General features: G+C 37.7%; 1 protein-coding gene across 2 annotated transcripts in view; it reads right to left on the reverse strand.

The window, feature by feature from the left end:
- LOC127662839 (estrogen-related receptor gamma) overlaps positions 1-19,381 on the reverse strand; it is a 242,487-nt gene extending 223,106 nt beyond the window's left edge. Inside the window, exon 1 of one of the 2 annotated variants that reach the window (XM_052154211.1) lies at positions 19,267-19,381. The gene's annotated coding sequence lies outside the window, so the exon portion shown is untranslated. The remainder of the gene's footprint in view (positions 1-19,266) is intronic. The other variant, XM_052154208.1, reaches the window with a different exon arrangement.
- Between the last annotated feature and the right edge of the window lie 1,456 nt (positions 19,382-20,837).

Here is a 20,837-nt window from a genome sequence, read left to right on the forward strand (position 1 = left end):
CCGTTAAGCCGGCCGCACTAATCCAGAGCTCGCGGGAAGCCGGCAAGCGTGCCGGGGAGGCGGGAGGTTTCGAGGGGATTTACCCGGGATCGCAACGCTGCCGCGGTTATGTTCTCGCACTGAAAACATAACCCATTGGAGAGAATGCTCATCCCGAGCTCGGACGGAAACAAGCAAGCGTGCGGGGAGGCGGGGGGTTTCGAGGGGGTTCACCCGACGAAAACGGAGCCCGTCATTGCCCCCAAATCGTTTTCATCGCCCGCGGCGCCTGCCTCAATCCCGTAGGAAGGAGGCGAGGCGCGGGGGGCGGCTGAAGCGGTTTTTTCTCACTACAAGAAAAAGCCTACGACCGCAATGCTGTCATGGTTATGCACTCGCACTGAGAACATAGACCATTCATAAAAACGCTGCCTGCGTGTAATCGCAACCCAGGAATGCAAGGCAGTTTTTATGACCGTCAGAGGTGGGGAGAATCACCGCATCCAGAAACTACACAGAGGCGGAAAACCGTCTTTAAAAAGACGCGTCCTGAGAAGGACGTTCAACGCCGCTGTGTTTTGCTCTTTTAGAGGAAATTACTCTTTTAAATAAAATCACTCTTTTATGAATGAAAGACTCGTGAGAGATCTTTCTTATCTGCAACTGTCGATGCGCTCAGGGGCAGGAAGTGCACAGCCGTGCAAACAGGAGAAAGCCGCTGTTGTGCGCCGTAGAATCCAACAGCATGCAGCAGAGGATAGCAGGAACTCGGTGTGTAATACGCAGCAGTCTGCAAACACGACCATCGGCTCCGAAGAAATTTTCTGAATGAACTCCCGTATTTGCGCCGCTTAAATACCCGTATGTCCGGGGGCGGGACATGCAAATACTGGCTGCCAACTCTCATTGGCCTTTTTTCATAGTACAGAGGTGAATATCGGCGCTCAAGAGAGACCCCTAGTGTCGTTCTCTGACACAACGTAAGAGAGCGACAGAAGGGGAACTGTTATACTTTCATTTGATTCAATTTTGAATTAATATATTTTTTTAAAACAATTTTGATGATAACATTTAAATAAACTGCTGAAATTGAGTTCAGAAAAAAAACTAAACAAAAGGTACCGGTACTCGTACTTGTTCTAAAAAAAAAATGGTATCGGAAAATACCTACTGACAATGTAACAGTGTGCAATGGCCGTGAACTGAAAATAAGCCATGTGTAGCCAAACCCTTGACATCATTCTGCACACACACATCTTCCTGAGACTTCCTGTCACAGCATCTCATCAATCTATATACGCATAGTGTAGTCATGGTCATCTCTTGGCAACAAATTCACCCCTTGCATATAGTTGTATTCATATTGCAGTATGAATCATGCCGGGATGTTATGCTAACATGAAAGGGTCATCTGACCCAGGGCTGTTGTGAGCAAAAGAAATCAGGTCAACTAGATGATAACCACTCTGACAAAAGCCATATATGCTTTACAACATCAAAAACAATGAAAAAAGAGAGAAAAAACTACATCTTTAAAGGTGCAATTAATTTATAATCAGATTCATATGCAGAGACAACTAAAACTAAGTCATTTGTGTGTTGATTTCCATATTAACCGTAAACACTGACACTGTGGCGCTATCAAAGCATCACTATCAAAGCTTGTGTGAGCAGCCCGACTAGCCCAACATTGGTTAAGTTTGGAAAGTGGTGTTTGGGACTATATTTTGTACCGATCAATAGAAGACAGGGGGAGTGTTTGGAAAGCCTGTTTTAAATGTGCAATTAGTATACTTTTAGCTGGCTCTTACTAGTCCGATCGGTCCCAGAAGTACTTGTCGTTTTGGACTCTATACTGACACCTATCATCCTGGATCCTGGAAGTTTGTTTGCTAAGTGCCGCCGCTTTACACCGAAAATGTTTGTTTGTCTTGTTTTTTTTTTTTTATTTAGTCAGTGCTTTTCTCCATCTCATACTATACACATCCCTATGGACATTCTTGGATTTAATCCAAACAAATTTCCACGCATTGTTGTGTGCTAGACTGTGACTGGGCAAGTGCAACACACTCGTTCTTGGTGTTTGATGTCGCACCATTTATCCCTGAGCAACGCCGTGAGAACCGTGGTAGTAGCAGTTTGTTTCATTGCTCCACTTTGGTTTGTACATTTTATTTTTCCACTTGCACTCGTTCTGTTTGGGCTGCATGGAAGGATCACATTCCTGCTGATGAATACCATCACTCTGGACTGTCTTCTTGACTTGGGCTTGGTTGTTGTTTGTAGTAAGTATACTGTGTTTGTTGTTTGATTGTTTGGCTTTCTTGTTTTTTTAACCTGTACTTTTATGTCTGAGCACTGTCTGAATTAAACATGTTATTACTATTGACATTATTAGTGGTAATAACTCAGTAAATTGCATGACACCGGTTGTCATGTGCTGTCAAAATGGCAGCACCCATGAGTGAGCGACCAGCTAAATGTAATTAAAAAGCTATAATTGGGTTACTGATATGTCTGAGTCTTCATCTAAAGTGAGTGCACATCATTTTCAACATATTTAAAAAAATATATATATATATACTATTTATGCCTTTATATGTAAAACTTTTTTCATTAGCAGAATTCTGTTTGGTAATGCTAGTGGAACAGAAACTACACATTTAAACTTTAATTTACCATATTTACAATAGCAGCTATTGTAATCCACATAAGAAAAACTAATTACCTCCTATAGTTTGGGATGAGCCAATCTGCATCTTTTGCAGTATTGAAACGTTGACTTTCCATTGCAAAGCCTGAAGAGCATTGCAGGCATGTTGCAGCTTCCAAATGCGATAAGATGAGCGTATTAGTTATCATTGAATGTAAACATTAGTAACCTCAGAATGGACTGGAAAATATCATGACTCCCCACCCCAGCACCCTGTTTTTAGCCATCTCTCAATGCACTGCAAGTACATATTTATATGTAGATACACGTGATGCGGGTGCTCTTGTTTCAATGAAAATACTCAAGCTGTGATATGATCTAAGACTTGTGGCTAGGAAAGAATCAACAGCATGGAGCCGGCCACTGTTCTCGATTGTACATAGTGAGAGGGCCAAAGGAAAATATGACACAGCACAGCACAGCTGGGTTATTTAATGAATTAATGGAGGAATGTCTTTTCACTGTACTATAATTAAAAATAGGCCTTGAAGATGAAATCAGATGCCGTAAGTTCTGGGTGAGAAGGCAGCTGTAATATTTTTAGGAGGGCAGATGATGAGAGAAGCTCTGGGCTGCTGGGTTATTAAGGGGTAGGTGGGGAGGAAAGCCAAATTCAAAGACCTCTTGAGGACATCTTGCTAGCATCTGATGGGCTCCTCAAGCCAGACTTCTTATAACCAGACTGGGTCAGGAGCGCTGTGCTGTGGTACACTTCTCTGATGAGAAGGGAGGGGGTTGTTTAAGCCTCATACCATCCACATCTCTTTAAAAGACATGATCGCAAGTTGTGTTGTCATAGTCAAGCTGAATAGTCAGCTATCCGAGTCTCATTGTAAAAAGCTGACCCACCTGTTTAATTTTGCACTGGAAATCGCTCAATACATGCTACGTGTGTTGCAACAACATGTGGGAAGTGTCCAAACTAGGGATGCACCGATCCGATACCTGGATCGGTATCGGCTCCGATACTGAATCTTTTAGACGGATCGGGTATTGGTCCGATGAGCCCGATCCAAATCCGATACTGTGTGTTAGTCATGTTTGTTACTGTCAAGCTCAAAAAATGACATAAAAGAACCATAAAAACATAATTAATGTAGTTCATATGACTCGTGCATTTTATTCAAAGCCACTTGAAGATGTGCAATAGCTCTGTGAATCACAAAAGGCTGTGTTTCATATTAAATGTATGTGCAGCTTCATCGTGTTATTGAATGATGCTGCTCTGTTTACACACACGCATGCCTATGTTTAGCCTTCAAGCGTTGCGCAATATATGATCGCTACTCACAAACATCTCAGATGTAGATGCTAAAAAGTTTGGTTCACTTATAATATGCATTTAGAATTGCACTTCAGGTGCTTTTTTTTGTTTGTTTGTTTTACCAGAATTTGAATAAGAAGTGAATTAAACTACTGTTTAATTCATTTGCATACAATCAAACACACTTACAGTACTTACTGGATAGTTCAAAATAAAATGTATCAAAATAAAATCATGAGGGTTTAAAAGTTAAAGATGCAAGATTGAGATATATTACTATATATTACAATTATAATATATTATTATTATTATTATTATTATTATTATTATTATTTGTTTACAAATGATAATAATATTTAAGTTGAATGGGTTCCAAAAAATAACCGTTTGAATGAAAAGTGAGCTGATATCTTACAACTAAATTGAACAAAAAAGAGATCTGAATCCTTTAAAGTCCAGATACATGTTGAAAACATTTGCAAAAAAAAAGAAAAAAAGAAAATACAGCTTATTTTCAACTGATGACTTATACTGGAAGTACTGTAAATTTTGCTGCTACATTATCCAGTATACTAGTTAATAATAAAGTGTTTCTTAATAAGGTATACATTTATATTGAAATAATGTGTAGTTAGAGGTTTGTGTTTCTTTACATATTAAAGAGCACACCCAATTAGTTCCACACAATATTGTAAAGATATTCTAAACTGATTATGCAAAAAAACAACACTGGTATCTGATTGGGATTGGGATCGTATCGACCGATACTGAGATTTCTGATATCGGAATCGGATCAGAAGAGAAAAAGGGGTATCGGTGCATCCCTAGTCCAAACCAAATGTGACCATCACTCACCAATGTCAACAAAACATGCAAGATACATACCTCCGTCTGGAACACCTATGAAACGGATCAGTTTCACCTCATCCCCTTCTAAAGCTCATATGAAGCCCCCTGGACTCTGACTAGCTTTGTCATACAGATGGCAGACTCTCACTATGGGATTACATGGAGATAAAACACTGCTCTTTCAAATATCTGGGACTCTCCCACAATGTTCACATATACAGGAAGAGCAAAATAGTGATTCACATCTAAAAAAACAAAACAAAGCAAAAAAGCAGATGAAATAGCAAAAACAACAGCGACAAGGTGCGTAGGTAGATAGGACAGGCAATGTGTAGGAAACAGGCTTTCAATATTTGAGCTCATGGCTTCAAAGAACACGCAGTGCAGCACAGAAAGAACACAGCAGGACCAATCTGAGGCTAGAACAAAAAGAGCTGCACTCCTACAGTGCCAATTCATTTCTCCTTATGAAACTGTTTAAGTTGGAGGGCTTTTCTTCTGGGAGGCTCATAGCCAGCAGAGCCTGGTGCTATATTAATTTCATCCCTTTACCTTTTGCAACTCGGAGACCTCTGACCTGCCTTACCTGTATAAATAGAAAGAACTAATTTACTAGCGAGAAAGCGCTAAGGGGCAAACATGTCCTGGGTAATGAAGTGTTCAGCTTGTGCATGATTAACCAGCTGGTGGGGGTGGGGCAGGAACCACAGGCCATGAAATAAGGGGTAAAATTGATTAGCAATTTTCATATACACAGCTAAACAAAAGCTGCTTTGCATATCAGCCTGGTTAGTTTATGCAGAAAATAGTGAGCGTGAAGCTAAGCTAATGTACCTAACTTTTTAGGGTAACACTTCTGAGGAAAAACAAGTGCTATTTTAAAAGAGGTGGTCATGCAGGCGCACTCTACCAGGTGCAATGCTTTCTCTTAGTGGTCCAGGTCTAAATCTAGACCAGTGAACAACATGCCACGAATGTTAAAGACCCAATATTTTTTGATCCTCTATATTGTTGCAATTGTGCACAGCAAAGAGATTTCTGTTGATTATAAAAATATCTCTTTGAGTCTATGCAATTCCAAATATTAATGGCACCATATCCTTTAATTAAATGAATGATTTAATACTTAACTGAATATAATATCTACACTGTAGCAACATATGCATTCAGATGGTTCAGTTTATTGTGTTAATGTACATAATAACAAACTCATATAGGTTTATTAATAAATCTAAAATTAATAGGGATGTTATGGGTTAGATTAAGGACAGTATTAACTTTACAGAACAAACAGCATATTTATGTATGAAACAACTGACATAAAAGTGGTTTGACCAAATATGAGCACCACATTTCTGCTTTTCAATCCTCCAGAACATGTTCCCTCATAGACTGCCATTTAAAGTGCATTACTCTCAATGTGATTTTTAATTTTACAAACAGGGAAATCATTTTCTGTGGTAATCGTCAGCATGCCACTGATGCTCTCAATAGAGCTTAACTTGTCCCAAAACATTATTTTCAGAAGTTGAAGTATAAACACAGTATTTGACAAGAAGTTTATCTGCAAGTTAGTAACTACCAAGTAAAATTTAAGCTCCACCAATATTATGGGGCTTTTCCACTGCACAGTACAATTCGACTCAACTCGGCTCTGCTCGCTTTTTGGGGGTTTTCCACTGTGGATAGTACCTGGTACCACCTTGGTCGAGGTTCCAAGCAAGCCAAGCCGATACTAAATGTGATGTCAAAATCCTGCAGATCACTGATTGGTCAGGGGAATCGTCACTACCAGCGTCACTGGATTTCCGACACGCGACATCAACCTGCTAGTTTTAAAGTTAGTAACAGCGATAGCGGTATAATTTGTTCACGTGACTTTCGGATTGTAAAAAAAAAATTAATGTGTGCAAAAAAAACGCTGTGGTCAATAAATAAGATGTAGATGGTCCACTCGTTAGCGATGAGCAAAATGAAAATGTCTTTGAGGAAGTGTCTCAGCTGTTCGCCGCACATGGCTACCACCAGATCTAACTACAGTGTAGAAAGAAAGTTACAAAAACAAATACTTAAAAGTGACTACAGAACCATCAAGGAGGATGGTAGGTTTTGTTAAGTTAACTCTATACTCTGCTTGAAAGCTTCACTTTATTTAGTTGACCAACTACTGTAGGCTTGCTTCTAAAACAACTAGGCCAATTTAACTGTTACACTTTTGTAAAATCATCATGCAACAACTGTTTATGCAGCACAATGAGCAAGTAGCTAACAGCTAGCAGTTGTGTTATTGTTTTGGTCAGTTTGTGTTGTGTTTCAGATGATGGCACGGCAGTAGAGGTGGCGCAACTATGACGATCAGCCTATAATCCCACCCACGCTGAGGAGGCACTAAACTGCAGAGGAAATGCAAGCTCAGAAAAGTAAAGCAAGTAGAGTTGAGGTGAGTCAAACCGTAATGTGTAGTGGAAAAGTGCCATTACACTCCCATGTAGGAGCTCAACCCCCCCATTTATCACAAGTGTGTGTGTTTGCCTGAGGCCCTGCCATCTCCTCATAGGGAATCCACTGTAACAACTTCATATTCAAGCATTCACTTTACCCTTTTATCTCCCAAACAGACCTCAATGAATTATTCTCCAGCACAATATAAAGTATAATGCATGATGGAATTGTTATTGTGTTATGTGTGCAAAGGTGTGCAAACAACAGAGGGAAAATTGAGCTGCTGCATGGGTGTGTAATTGTGGTGGTGCTTCAATTTTACTTGGAAGTTACAAACATGTATATTAAATAGTATTAAAAGAGTGTTTTCACAATTTTATTGACTAGACGTTTGAGTAAGACTAAATGTTCAATTAACATATTTTATGTAACAAATGACAATAGCAGTAGCCTCAACATAAACATGTATTCAATATAAAAACGTTAAACCAAATCCTTGGCTACATTTTACAAAGTAATTAACCAAAATATAAATTTTTTAATGCAAAGCCATCCTGTCATTGAGTACTATCTTAAAGACATAGTTCACCCAAACATTTTAATTATCTAATTATTTACTCACCCTCATGATATCCCAGGTGTGTATGACTTTCTTCACCAGAACACATTTGAAGAAAAATATTTTAGCCCAGTAGGTCCTTAAAATGCAAGTTAATGGCAATTTCTCTTTTAAAGCTCCAAAAATCACAAACAGTCAGCATAAACGTAACTGATACAACTCCAGTGGTAAAATGTATATCTTCTAAAGCGATACGATCACTTTTGGTGTGAAAAAAGATAAATATTTAAGTACTTTTAACTAGAAACCATCGCTTCTGTTAGGCTTCACGAGCGGGTGGAGTTCAAGCGGTCTCTCGTGTGATGTATTCGCATTGCCATGATACAGACGTAATCTTACGTTTTCCTCTCGATTGAGACATCCGGAATAAGCACTCAAATGCACCATTGTAAGTAAAGAAACAAATAAATACAGATCTAAAATAAAACCATCCAAGTTACTTTACAGCATTCTTCGTTCTAACTTGTAACTTCCGGCTGTGACACACGTGCCTCAGTTCTGAGGTGTTTCAGTTCCGGGTGTTTCAAATGCCAATGTTATTATGTCACACGCACATACCGCTGCTAACCGGAAGCATGATTTAGAGTTTAAAAAAGTACTTAAATATAAACAAATATTTGCACCAAAAACAATCGTGCCACTTTAGAAGACATTATTTTAACAGCAGCTGTTGTATGGATGATGTTTATGCTAACTGTCTTTGATGTCTGGAGCTCCAAAAGAGAAATTGCCATCCACTTACAATTTAAGGACCTACTGAGCTAAGAAATTTTTCTATTTTTCTTCAAATGTGTTCTGGAGAAGAAAGAAAGTTATACACACCAGGGATATCATGAGTAAATAATGATAGAATTTTAATTTTGGGGTGAACTATCCCTTTCATTTTATAAATAACCACTCTCTTATAAAAGAATAACCCGTTCAATAAATTATTTTACAAAAGTGTTATTTACACACACTAGAATTGATTTTCTTCTTATTCAGCTTTTCCCTATAAATGCACTACATTATGTAGGAAAAACTAAAGTCGCCTGCAGTTGGCTTCCCACATGAAAAAGTAGGGCCGTACAGCACCTGACAGACAATAAATGCAGCAGGAAAAATAAATCTTCTCTCTAATACACTGTACATAACTCCAAATTTAATTTTCTGCAAGATTACACACAATAATTACTAGTTTTATAAACCCCATAACTAATGGCTTCCAATTAGACAATATATATGTATCGATCTGTTGAGAATTTGAGAGTAGCTTTAACACAAAGCTCTTAGTCTTAAAGAAAACAGTGGAGTCATCCACCAATGGAAGAGAAGGATTGGGGGGGTAGGAGGGGGGTTGTTGTGGAAAGGGGCTGATTGGACTGTTTTCTTTTTTTTTACAAGTAATGTCAAGAATGCAGATGCCAAAAGCAACAACACAATTAATTCATCTCATTTCATTGTTGTTTAGAATGCCCGAGAGTCTTTATGAATGCCGGGCCAGGAGTATTCCTGCACAGCCTTCAGATTTATGGCATCTATCTACAACATTGTTTAGCTTGCTTGTTAATTATTCAAAAGGTGAAGGATACTTCAGAGTGTGGGCTCCACTAATAAACCATAGAAGATTAATTTCCTTCAGGAAGCCACATTTCAAACTGGGCTCTCACAAGGCTGAAAGTTACAAACACCAACACATCTTGCCGCATAACAAACTCTAGGCTAAATATGTCTTCCCTGATACTCTAGAGGAGGAAAAAAAAAAACGTCTCACCTGAATAGTTCAGCCAAATAAAAGAAATATGTCATAATTTACTCATCATCATATCCTTGCAAACCCATGTGACTTACTTTCTTCTGTGGAACACAAATAGACACATTTTGAAGAATTTACATTTTTCTCATGCAGATAGAAAGAATTGGGAGTGGAGTTTTCAAGCTTCAAAAAGGAGGCAAAGTACCATAAAAATATAATTAAAGTCATCCATATGACAAATGCATTTTCTTCTGAAGCCATATGATAGCTTTGTGAGAAGAACGGACCAAAATTTAAGCCATCATTTCCTGAAAATCTTGACATCTGCACTGTGTATTCTCTTGAGTGTGATCTTTTCAATGAATGTGTAAATAACAGCTTCAAATTCAGTATGCTCCTCACACAAAGCTATTGTAAGATTTCAAAAGACCTCCGAAGTCAGGTTTGGAAAAGCTTAAGAGTAAATAATGACAGTATTTCCATTACTGGGAGAAACTGTCTTTAAAAACATCCTTTAAAAGCAAGATGAAATAATCACATATCACATAAACACAAAAAAATATCCGCAATTTGTCTAAACATCTTAAAGTATTGTGTTTAAAAAAAATGATCTACTCTTGTAACAGACATATTTGGAAAGGATTACCAGCATTAATGGTATTTGGTGTGTGGTAACACACATTTCCTAATTCACAGATTAATCCTCAGGATTAACAATCTAAATAACTAATTTCAAGATAATGAATTGACATATATGCAAACGGAGTAAATCAAAAAACTTCAGTGTTCAGAAATTAATGCATAGTGTTTTATCACAAGTCCTGATTCAAATCCTCTTGAACTAAAGCTACACGCTCTGTACCATACCCCAGAATACATTGGAAAGAGGGCGAGCTTGTAAACTTGATGAATACATTATGACAGTGGAATACTAATCAGCAAAGTCTACAGGATTTTTAAGGCCTTTTTCAGTCAAAGCAAACCAGGGATTAGCAGTAATAGATCTTTAACAGGAACAAAAAGACACAATATAAACGTATACAGAATATAAAAACTGTAACAAGTTTAAGATGAGCAAAGAGGAGGTGGGAACCGGACGAAGCATCAAAGTAATATTTTAATGAAAATGTAAACAAAAATGGCAGCTGTGTGTGGCTCTCTCTCTCTCTAACTGCCGCATCTGGCTCGGATTTATACCTATTCTCGGCTGATTAGCCCTAGCCCCGCCCTCCTCCTCGTCACATTCCTCCCTCCTTTGCCTCAGGCCGGAGAACCACCGGCATGAAGCACCCCCACCCCTTCTGGCCGGCAGGATTTCCCCACCTCTCTCGAGGCCTGGGAGGGAGACATGGGGATGGAAATGGGGAGAAGGAAAGAGCGAGGCAGAGGGACAGTGAGAGAAAGAGAGGAGAGAAGAAAATATTGCTTGCAGGTTCCCTGACACACTGTCACCTGGTCCTTGACCGCTCCTCCACCTTCTGGTGGACGACAGCTGCTCCTCCCCGGGCGGACAGCAGCGAGTCCTCCGACCCCTGGCGGATGGCAGCCATTCATCCATGTCCAGGTGGCCGGAGGTGGCTGCTCCTTTTGGTGGACGGCAGTGGCAAAGACTCCGCGACAGCACATCCCTCCTCTTTCCTGGGTTTCGGCACCAATATAACAAGTTAGAATGGGAAAGGAGGAGATGGGATCTGGACGAAGCATCAAAGTAATATTTTTATGAAAACTTAAACAAAAAGACACAAACATGGCAGCTATGCGAGTCTCTCTCTCTCTCTCTCGAACTGCCGCGTCCGGCTCTGCTTTATTTCTCTCCTTGGCTGATTAGCACGATTGGGGGCCGGCCGTGCGTACTCACAGCCTGGTCCCGCCCTCCTCCTCATCACAAAAACATACTAAGAAATGTTCTAAAAAAGGACAATCTCCTTAATGCCTATATGTAAATACTTGACCTGTACATCTGCACAGCACCAGTCTTAACTCAGTAGTGCTCCTTTTGGGCTAGGACCAATCAACAATAAAAGAGAGGAGGCAAATGAGGTCGTTTACAGACAGAAGATCTGTAATTTTCTTTCAGAACATACAGCTGAGCTGTGGCAGACATCACTGGTGTGTTTATTAATAGATGATCCACATTCAGAAAGCTTAGGGTATCAATTATGGAGTGATGTATACAAGCATGGTGTGAGTTAATCCACAAATTAAACCCACATTGTCCAAGACTGTTTGGTCATATACAGTACTAGCATGTAGGCTACACCCCTTGTTCTTAAGGGGTGTTACACAACAATATGATCACAAGGAAGAATCAAGAGAAAGTTAATGTATACTGAAATCAACCCCATACTGCCAAATACCTAAAAGGCGCCATCCCCATGAGAGATTTTTGCAACACTGCAATCGTGATAACCTTTTCTCTAGCACTACTGATAGCGCATCACAAAAGCAACCTACAAGAAACAGGTTTTCGTCTACTGGATACCAGGAAGTAATTGCACTCACAAAAACAACGGTAAGTGTGATTCACAGGTTGCACTTTCACTCAAAACATTTTATTTTCACTTTGGGTTAGGGGGAAAGTTAATCAAATATGCATTTCTATTGACTGTATTACATCACTTACAACTACAAATACTACTCGAATCTGGCCCCACTTAGCAGACATTACACCCAGAAACTGAAGCTGACATGTGCACATATGTTCAAGCAACACTTCCAGATTTGGCTAATGGGGGTGCAGGAATTTGAATTTCGGTAAGCATAATCCAATTGCAACTGAACTGCAAAGTTCAGTTAAAGTTTAGTTGCCCACAGTTGCCAAGCGATGTCGCAACTAAACACATTAATACATAATTCAACAAATGTGTGGCAAAGTACAAGGATATCAGCCCTCCAAGCTGCCTCTCGCTTTAATTGTGCCTCATTCAATAAAAATGTTTGTGCCAAAACTATCTGTTTGTTTTGAGTCTTTTATTTTAAAAATATAACAAATGCTTTTGCACTGATGCTGGACTTATCATTAATTTGTTGGTAACACTTTTAAGATTTGTTAATGCATTAGGTATCATGAGCTAACCTAACGGTTTTTTTTTGGGAGTCAATAACTCCATTTGTCGTGCACTTTGATTTTTGAAACAGCTATATAACACACTACATGAAAGGTAATATTTGAAAAACCATATTAGGTGCTCTTTAAAAATTAATTGGCAAGAGAAACTTAAGAGTACACTGCCAAAGCATTATTAGACACTATGCAAACAGATGTAAAACATTTTGAATGTTGAAGTTTAATTTGATGGTTTAATATCTCAAAACTCTTATTTTCTCTGGCTGCCGTTCAGTCTCTACAATTATACTTGTCAGCAGCTTGCAGTGTTTTTACACGATGAGAAGAGATATGGCACGTGGTTCACACCATACAGTATTGTCACGACTGGTGTAGAAGCAGGATAAGACAGACGAGAAGTGCGGATCCAAACAAGGTTTTATTTACAAGTAAAAATAAACAAACACAGGAACGAAAGAAAAGGTCCACGATGGGAAAATTAAACTAAAGCACGAAACAACATTCAGAAGTATACCAGTGAGAAAAACAACCACGAACGATAAGGAAACCTCGAGCGAACACAAATTAACATCTAGGGCAAACGTTGACAAACATGAGGAACATCCAGGTGCAGAGAACATGAAATGATAACATTAACATTCAACGAACGACAAAGGAAAGGGAAAACAAGCGGGTTTAAATTGACAGGACACGGTGATAACAAAATCACGAACAGGTGCGGACAATAACACTGTGCTGGCAGAGAGAGCGGGAAAGATGGGAAATGTAGTTTTGACACAAAGACAGAAACAGAAAACATGGTGCAGACAACACGGGAACGTAACAAGTATATCACACAGTGGTACCTGAGTTTGTTTCTGGCAGGCAGCAGATGCCCTTAATCCTAACCATATATTGAATGGCACCTGTGGATGAGTAGCCTGCCAGAAACAACTTGAGACACCTTTATCCCATCACATGAAGATTCAGGAAGTAAAAAAAAAAAAAGATACTGCATTTATTGTGTTAATTTATTTAGTGTGTGTTCAACAAAAACTATTAGATCGCAGAAATTAGCATGTTAAATTTCCCAGTATAATTTCTTTTACCATGGCTGGATATTGATACAGATTTCCTGATTACCGATTCCGATTCACAAGCTCTCAATTTGATTTCATTCTTATTGGGTATATGTATATATATCTGTTACAATGTCCATTTTGCTTACATATGAAAGAGGTTCTCGCTTAGCTAATGCTCTTAATATAAAGTGACCTTCTAGTAACCCATCTAGCCATAATTTGAAAACTGTAATTTTAATTTTTTTATTTTATAATTAGATTTTCTTTATATTAACCACATTTTAGCTTTTGAAAATTGTTTAATTTCAGTGTATTCCATCAGTAAATGTCATATTTTTCTACATGTTTATTGTTTACATGCATAATTTGTACTATTTAAAAGTATTTACATTGATATGTAGAACATGTGCTAAATCGATCCGGTCTCTTTAAGACTACCAGCATCTGCCAGGGAGCAGAACGAGAACACTAAACACTAAACGCAGCTGAAATTTTTTGCCACTATACTACACAATCACACACACAAAAAAAACCTGCTAGTGGCTAATCACAGACATTTTTAGTTGAGTTGTCACAAAGATTAAAAGATTGATCTTGGGGTTTAAAAATAACAATTTCGAGATCGTTCAAATGAAGATCGCGATGCATTGGAAAATCAATATTTTTACCCAGACCTAATTTTTACAGCATTTAGTAATCTTAGTTAATGTTAGTTTATAAAAATTAAGTTGTTCATTGTAAATTCAGGTTAGTTCACAATGCTTTAACTTTTGTTAACACATGCAAAGTTGAATTTAAAAAATGCATTAGTAAATGCTAAAATTAACAATCAAGATTAATATAGTATTTCAAGTATTATTCATTGTTAACTCATGTTAACAAATGGAACCTTATTGTAATGTGTTACAAATTTGTTGGGAATAATCTTTTGGTTGTGTCCAGCAAGTTCCAAATAATAATAATAAATAAATAATAATCAAAGGAGATGAAGTTTCATTCCATGTATTCAATGGATTATCCATAAATATCCACTTCCATATGATTATTAAATTATGGATGCACTGATATTAAGATTTTTGGCCAATTTTGATTTTAACAAAACATAAAATAAATGTATGGGCTGATTCATATATTTTGACACTTAACTTATTTTATCATTAGAACACAGTTTTACTGTGTTCTTATTTTGAGGGGAAACAACCCTCAAAATAATATATGCATTTTTTTCATTTGGTTATAATTCTGTGAGTGCAGAGAAGACAAAATATATGTATAATCAACATCAGTTCTCTAAAAACAAGTATAAATATCTTATATGCTGCTTCTCAGGTGAATGCATCTTTTTTTAAAGGATTTTCAGATATTTAAAAATATTAGTATTTTTAATATTATATTCAACATTCTCAGATAACAATTTTTTCTTATGCAGTATAGCTGCTAAAGAAAATGTACATGGTTTTAAATGAGAATTCGATATTTTTCTTGGAAAACAAACCAAAACAAAAACAAAAATCATAATGTGTTTTGTTTCAGTGTATAATGAGGCAAAGACTTCCTCTCTCACCTTTCTGTTCATTTCAATCCATCCTTAACTCACAAAAAAACAAACTCTCTCTTATTAATAAAGCTGCATATTGCCAATTTTCTTCACGATAAGAAATGCAAAGTGACATATTTTATGATTCAATAAGTCATGAACCATCGCGTTATAATCTAGCTGCAGCAAGCATACATGCTCGAGGGACGAGCATCCCCACCACAGAGTGTGCATCAGCCGGGTGCAGTTTCAATCTCTCCACCTTAGATCGGGACATTTGCGTAACTCATAGAGGAGGCGCTAACCGCACAGAGAAATGCCAGAGTTGGAGTTTGTAGTTAATTTCATGACCTGCTTCCGTATTATTTGAACTTCAATAAAGCTATAACACATTAACCCTCTGGGGTCGACAGACGCAATGGATTTTTTCGTCATTACAGCTGAAACAACATAAAATTCTCCGTCATTTTGGGGCATACAGATAAGTGTAAGACATCATTAGAGACTATAAAGTGTCTACTTTTATTTGTGTACACTCACAATAACAACAAAACCTTGTGCTTTTGTAAAATAAAGAAAATAAAAAGGGTGAGCTTACAGCAGTCTCTATGCTCAAGAGCATATATCTGAAACACGTCACAAAACTGAAACTCCCTGAATACTTATCACACAAACATTAAACATATGTCTAAAGAAAGCTTAAAATGTCTACTTTTAAACTAAACAATTCAAATTTAAAACAAATATTCTTCTGCAATGTAATCTGTATGAAACAAAGTAATGTACAGTTTTTACTGGCTCAGCAAATTACATCTAATGTGATCACACCCAACAGCAGATTCATACGCTAATGTGCTGAGGTGATCAATGCAAATGGTAAACGCCCCTGAGTGTGCCTTAGAAACAAAGTTCATTCACTTTTCTGCACATTTGAAAGACAGCACGATACACAAGTGAGAAAACTCCTGGATAGTAAGGAAGAGCTAATATTTTCCTCAGAAGAAGAGCGGGACACCAATGAACGTTTGTAATTTGAAGAGTGATTTAATCCAGCCGAGGATACAATTTTGTAGGATGACATGCTATTTTATATAAACATGTACATATTTTACTAGTGGGACTGTTTCCAGACTTGCCAGCCAGGCAAGTATTCAGATTCAGAGTATTGAAATTTGAAATATGTCCTAATAAGCAAGTTTTAGTTACATTTAAATACTGTTTCTGCTAAAGCAGGTATTTAAATTGTATGATGTATGATATAAATATGATATGTAATATGATATTAAAATAATATGAATGTTTAGATTATATTTTAACTAGTGTTAAAGCTGCCTCATTATCATTAACAAAGCTTGTGCTTGCAAATATTTGTTCAGGTTAAATTAGTAAAATGCACTTTAAATATGCCCATATTAGAAAATCAGCCATATTATAATGATTTCTGCAGGATCATGTGACACTGAAGGCTGCAGTAATGATGCTGACATTTCAGCTTTGATCACAAATTGCATTTTACAATATATTCAAATAGAAAACTGTTCTTTTAAATTGTAAAAATAGTTCAAAATATCATCTTGGATCAAATAAATGCAGTCTTGGTGAGCAAAAGAGCCTTTTTAAATGGTAGTGTAGGTCTAAAATTAAGTAAAGTCTTTATGTAAAGAAAATCTATAGTCAGATTACTTCTTTTAACTTAAAACTTGATTTTGATCATTAAGTCTCCTCACATTCATTCTCTTTCTGTCACATTCCTTATTGATAGGCCAAGGGGAGGGGTCTTTTGTCTCATCAGGTGTGAATTACAATCAATATTCATGATCATTCACGCCTCCTCGCATATGACCTTTAATATACTAAAAGTGTCTTACAAAAGTTAAATTACTATATTTTTTTGTATGAATGAGTGATAAGGATGGTTTTCAAGTCATTTTGTAGCAAAAACTCTAGGCTACAAGATCCAGTTCTCAAAAGGCTTGTGGACAAATATTTATTATGTGTTAAATGACCTTATTTCAATGACTTAAAATTTTGTTTTTTTTGAAAACCATGCATAAATGTTATTTTCTCAAAAATACAAAAATGTACACACAAGTTGCTCACATATTATTTTAGCCCAGTTTGTGCTGAATACAGTGTTATCAGACTTTAGCCATTAATGTGTTTTTAAGCAACTGAAAAAAGCACAAATGTCAAGGAATGTCAAAACTTCTCCAGGGCCCAAAACACCCTCAAACCCCAGAGGGTTAAATATAACTGCATTTAAAATGTAACATCGGGGTGTTTCCTTTAAAGAGTTCCGGCTCCGCTTATTCCACAACAAGAGTGCTTCTGTATTTACTTATTTGGTATTTTTGTATAATTCCCTTTGGGATCTACATAGCTGAAGCAGTTTGGAAAGTTTAGAGTGCATCTAGACTATGATCTGTGTAATTGTTCCTCTCCACAGTCAGTCATGAAGTGCAGTGATGTTCTCATATGTCATCATTAGAGTTTAATGTGATCCTATGTTACATTAAATGAGATCAAACGACTATTCGTTGTCGATTTGTTGTCGATAACGTCGACTAATCGTTTCAGCCCTAGTTCATACAGTACAGTATAACAATAAATTTAAGTAAATATTACATTTGTGCTAAAATGGTGCCTGTTTAACAAAATCAGTGTAGATTATTTTCACGGTTGTTGTTATTACATAATGTATTTGGGTCACAGGTCATTACTCATGTCCAAAGATGAAGTATGTCTGGAATCTTTTTTATCCTACTCGCATGCATATCTAGAGAATGTACTATTTTACTGGCTAAGAAGTCTATCTTTCATCCAATACAGTCTGACAGTACGCCATTTCAGATGCAGGGACTATTTTAAAACGTGGCCTTTTAAGGTTTGGCAACCACGCAAAGGCCATTTTGCAATTTCAATCTTAATTCAATCAATCATGCAGCATTAATGGATATCAAACCGATGTTTTAGAAGTCAAAGTCTGCCAGTTTCAAAGCATTTTGGATAGTTTGGATGGCTGCAGCTGGATACTATTGAATTATGTATCTTCAACATGTTCTTAGGAGTGTCAGTTCTTCTACATATTGTGTCTATTATTTTTTCTGCATTGTGGATTTGAATGCACAGGGTTTTTACAAAGTGTGTTACTAATTAATTATAAATAAACTTTTTTCATGCTTATAACCAATATGCTGATGGTTTTAATTTGGTCAATAACTGGCTGATAAATAATGGCAGCTGATACATAGGTGCATTCCTAATTAAAGTGTAATCCATTTTTACTTGAATGCCAAGCAAACAAGATTTTGGTCATACCAACCATCCAACTAGCATGATCAGGTAAGTCTCTTTAGCTGGTATCAAACTTACAGCATTGATAAGTACTGGCATGTGGGAATTACTGAGTAAGTGACCTGGATTGGCTAGCAGAGCAGGTACAGAGCTACAGCTATTTCCCTCATGATCTACATAAACACAGTGGAATTGAAACAAGAGCTCATTTGCATGTTCTGTATTGTGTCTGCAAACTCAGTCCCATGTATCAACAATGTCCAGGAATACACACTTTGCATAATATTAAGCAAAACTCTCAACGTACTGTGTAGATAAATGAAATCATGGCCTACAAACAGGCAATGCCCATTTAAATGTAACACTGTGCTATTTCTCCCGATCACACTACAAAATAAAAAATTAAGTCATTGTGCACAATAACATTGCAACAATATTATTCAATTCACAGTAAGACAGAGATTACCAGGCTGTGTATCACAACAGACCACAAGATTCACAGGAACAAAGTTTGGCATCCTTATTCAGAGACATAAGGCATTTTATGTTTCGCCTAATCCCCTGTCAAAAGCATTAAGCATTTAAAGAATAACGCATCACACATCCAGAACAACCGTGGCCCAGTCCAGCCTGGTGGGCCAACACAGAGCAGCAGGTCTCCCATGCACCCCCCTGTCCCTCTCCATCAGAGGTGTACCTTACTTACGCTGGATCTTGGCTTCCCTCAAAGAGTTCTCTGGTGCAGTTTTTCAAGGACAAGGACGTCCGCCAGCCAGCTGCCTCTCGCTTTTCCTCCCCTTTCCCAGTGCAGCGACCACAAACACACACAAAAAAGCCTGCTTGCTTTCCTTCAGCTAGCCTGAATCAGGGGCTGTGTGTTTCTCGCAAAACCATTAAGCAGGACCCTAGCTTGGCAAGTGAGGGTTAGACAGAGGAGGGAGAAAAGAGAGAGAGAGGAGAGAGAGAGAGAGAGAGAGAGAGAGAGAGAGAGAGAAAAGAGGCTGCTGGGCAAGCTGACCGGCTCATTCCCCCCGCTTGTGTACTAGTACACAGCGCCAGCTGATCTCCTATTGCAAGCCGGCAGAAAAGAGCTGCTTTACTGAAAAGCAGAAGCATCACGTTTCCAGGAAGCAGGAGCCAGGATCTAACTGCCACCAGCCGGGAGCCTCTGGGATCTGTGGTCCCTGATGTATGCCTGTCTCATCTGAAAAACATTGCTTGTTCAACCCCAAAAAAACAAGATTCAATCAACAAACAAACAAACAGCTATTTCAAGAGGGTTCACATTTCTTGAAATACTCTCAAGCAATTCCTGCTAACTTCATAATCCAGGATTTTAGCTGAAATTGTATCTAAAATCTAAACAAATAAAACAAAACAATAAATAAATAAATAAACAAAACACTGATCCCAGGACAGTATGACACATAACTATATCTCAGCAAAACTGCATGTAATGCTACATAATGTGCAACAATGCGTGCATGCACAATCTGAGGCTATTGGGAAAAAAACATTGCTCTACATGACCATGAGCTAGCTGTATTGAACCATTAAAAAAGACAATTAAGGGAATAGTTCACCAAAACATAACATTTTATAATTTACACACTGTCATGCCATTACAAAAGCATACAACTTTCTTTCTGTTGTGGAACACAATATGAGACGTTATTCAGAATGTTCACACTGCTCTTTTGCATACAACTACATCATTCAATGACCAGATCAAGCTCCAAATGTACAAAAAAGCTCCATAAAAGTGTCTTGTGTGTTGATGTGCCAAGTTTGAATATGTGCAAGTGGGAATGAGATTGGAGAGCTACGGCATAAAAGACTTAAAATTATGACTTGGAATATAGTGCATGAGTCATTTGGACTACTATTTGAAAGATACAGTCAGGATCCAGCCACGTCTGTTGGTTTAGTTTATAGTTCTTGTGGCTGGATTCTGACATCCATGTTTTGTTCTGTTTTGAGTGAACACATGGCTTTTGATTAGTTTTCATTGCCATGCGTTCATGTGTCTTGTCTACAGTATACTGTTAGGATTCTGTCACTTCGTTTCCATAGTTTTGTGACTGGATACTGAAACTCATATTGTGTTTTGTGTGTGTGTGTGTGATTATGTGGCTTTGTTTAGGTTTTTCATTGTCATATGCTCTTCATTCTCGAGAGATAACTCCACCCTCTCGCTTGCCTTGCTATCAGTTCATTATTTGTACCTGCCCTCCTCGTTACCCTCCTAGTTTTCTCCCCCATGCCATATTGTTTTGT

The sequence above is a fragment of the Xyrauchen texanus genome, chromosome 22, assembly GCF_025860055.1.
Source record: "Xyrauchen texanus isolate HMW12.3.18 chromosome 22, RBS_HiC_50CHRs, whole genome shotgun sequence".
Taxonomy (NCBI): domain Eukaryota; kingdom Metazoa; phylum Chordata; class Actinopteri; order Cypriniformes; family Catostomidae; genus Xyrauchen; species Xyrauchen texanus.